We start from the raw sequence: 3,205 nt of genomic DNA, 5'->3' as shown, positions 1-3,205 counted from the left end.
GCTAAGAACTCAACGTTGTGTGATTCAATGCCAGAATATGTGAAGCTTGCTGATTTATGTCTTACCATGATATTGGGTTCTGTGGAAGATGAGAGAGTTTTCAGTGCTTTGGGGTTCCTAAAATCAAAGCTAAGAAACAAACTAGACAAAAATTTAGAAAATTTCTTGAGGCTCTATACATCTAGGTATGATGTCCACACTTTTCCTTACGATAAGGCACTGCAAATGTGGAGGTCCAAATGTGAAAGAAGAGGTTTGGGAAACACTTCAAACCAAAGTGCTAGTGGGACTATTGACTCATGTACTGGACCTACTGGTAGCATTGAGATGCAGTTCAGCGAAGGTATGCAAACTTAGAGTGAAGAAACCACAGACAAGAATCAAGAAAGCACTGAATTTTATGAGGATGAATGGCAACTGTAAGAGATTGGTATTTATTAATCTTATTACTATATCTCATCATTCATATTACAAAAGCATATTACTTTTTACAATTAGAATTTAATATTGATTTGTAATTGTATTTTTCAACTTTCTATTTCTACATTTAAAATAGCATAATAAAAAAAAAACATAATGTGTTTATTCATACAGAGATGTTTATTGTTTATTTATACATGTTTGAGTCTCAAATCTGTGTGATACATTTCAGAACCATATGATAAAATTCATTCAATAGTAATACACATGTCGAGAACTTAGATTTTCATTAATTCTTTCAAAATATAGCCATATGATACAATTCATTCAATAGTAATACACCAATCTGTGTGATTCTCCATGCCAATTGCAAAAAGTGAATACAAAGTTTTAGAACCCTTTGCAAATGACCCTGGATTCCCTTTTATAGAAATAAGAGAGCAACAACAACTCCTGTGTGATTCTCCAATGTCCATGCAAAAGTGAATACAAAGTTTCAAAACCCTTTGCAAATGACCCTAAATTCCCTTTTATAGAAACAAGGGAGCAACAACAGCTTGCAACATGTGAAGACTGAACATCAAAATCACAAACTCAGCACAGATTTATATGGCCATCACAGGCCGTATTAGCAATTTAACATCTGCTACATATTTGATGTCTCTTGTTCAAAAAATAGAGTTCAAAATTAAATATTAATTCACGCCATGACAAATTAAACATATATAATAGCAGTGCCTAAAACCTACTAATAAGAAATATAGAAATGCATAAATGTTAAAGCAAGAGAGAATTTGAGAATACAAATTTACTGGCTGAAGTTTTGCACTATGCATCATACATTCATAGGCTGGATTAGCAAAATAGCAATAGCAAGTGCTATTTTTTTCCTATTCATAAAATAGATTCATAGGCTAGATTAGCAAAATAGCAATAGCGAGTGCATCATAGATTCATAGGCTGGATTAGCAAAATAGCAAATAGAAAAAACATAAAACCTTGAAATTAAAAATAAAAGAAGAAAATTGTGCAATACATACTATGATTCTTAATAATTTTGTGCCAGTTTTTGTAGGGTGCTCCACTCTTCATCTGATGGAAGGTCAATATTCTGTAAACTATGGAAAGTCAACTCCAACTTTGTCAACATTCCATATTTAGAAGATTTACTTGACTTCACTATTTCATCCAATACCGAATTTAGAGTTGTAAATGGTTGGATGAATTCCAGAAAGCTTTTGGGAGTTGTGTTCTTTGGAAGCAAGTCTAAATCAAACTTCATTTTTATCTCCATGTTTTTTTTGTAAGCTTCTTCTCCAATGAATTTATTTGATGTGTCAATAGACTTAGGCAAACCAAGTTTAATCAAATTATTTTTCTTTTCTTGCAGCTTCAATATCTTTTTTCCACAACTTTCCATAACTTATGTTGTTTCCCTTAGCTTCTGGCATTTTTGAATGATAGATGATGTCTTAACTTGTGGCATTAATGCAACTCTTAATTCCCTTGGATTACAAGTAGCTGTCACTGGAACTGTAGACTACTTTCAGAATCTTTTTTTCCATATCCTCTTTTGAATAAACATGTGTGCTCTTCTCATAATGCCCTTTGATTTTTATAAAAATTAGTCTCATACTTTCAGTCAGTTGAAACCATTCACACAACTTCTCACTCCTCTGCATTATTTGCCACCAAATGTTTTCTTGTATATAATTCATTGTATTTTTCATATTATCTTTCAATCTATCCTTCAAAGTTTTTATTTTATCATTTTCATTGTGTAGGTCTTCTTTCATTTGTGCACATTTTTTCTTTCTTCCTCTACTTCGTCTTGCAAATGTTTTTCTTTTTCCTTCCCATGATCCAATAAGTCCTATAATTTTTTCATTTCGGTGGCAGCAGACTCATAACTTTTGTATAATTTTTGAAAACTAGCTTTTTCCTTAACAATTTTTTACTGCTTTTAGCCAGTTTTTCTGTCAGGTCCATCAATTCTGCATCCTTCTTCTCCTGCTCTGCAATTTCTACTGCAGAGCCCGAATTTTTTATCATTTTCTATAAATCATTGCACTTGCTATCTGTTGCTTTCCTCCTTGATTTTTTCATTTTCCACGTTTGCTTGTAACTTTTCTATTTGTTTCTCCAGTTTATTATTTTCTCTCTCCACCTTTAGCAGTGAAGTGTAGACCACTTCGTTAGTCCTTTTTGACACACTAATTTTGTCCACATTATGTACTTTGGAAAAATCCATTTGGAGGGTGCTAACTTGAAATTGAGAGGGATCTATCTGATTATGTGGTGGATTTTTATCTTTAGATGGGCCTGAAGGCATAACAACCATGAACTCCATCATATCTTTATGTGGGTCATATGTTGGAAATACCATGTTCCTTGCAGGTTGTTCATTTACAACTTCAGACACGGAAACCCTATGAAATGCTTTCTTTATTTGCTTTTGTTGTGTGTTCATATTTTTCATAGTAATCATGAAATTGAAAATCTGGGCTTGCTGAAGCAATTGAATGTTTGAAAGGTGACATAGGAATACCATAGGCTCCAATTCCACTTATTCCTGTGGTTTTAAAACTATGCTTGACCAGGATTACCAACAATAGTTCTTGATGTTGTCCCACTCCCACTGATACTTTCATGTGTAGTTTTCATAGTCTTTTGAGGTGTGTGATATGAAGCTGCAAACGATTGATTTCTAGTGTTAGTGGCACTCTATATAGGATTCTCAATAGTATGAGATTGAGTATCTACCTCTAGTGGCCTCTTGCGAGAG

This window comes from Cryptomeria japonica, chromosome 5, assembly GCF_030272615.1.
Source record: "Cryptomeria japonica chromosome 5, Sugi_1.0, whole genome shotgun sequence".
In the NCBI taxonomy this organism is placed as follows: domain Eukaryota; kingdom Viridiplantae; phylum Streptophyta; class Pinopsida; order Cupressales; family Cupressaceae; genus Cryptomeria; species Cryptomeria japonica.
Note: the sequence above shows the minus strand (reverse complement) of the source record.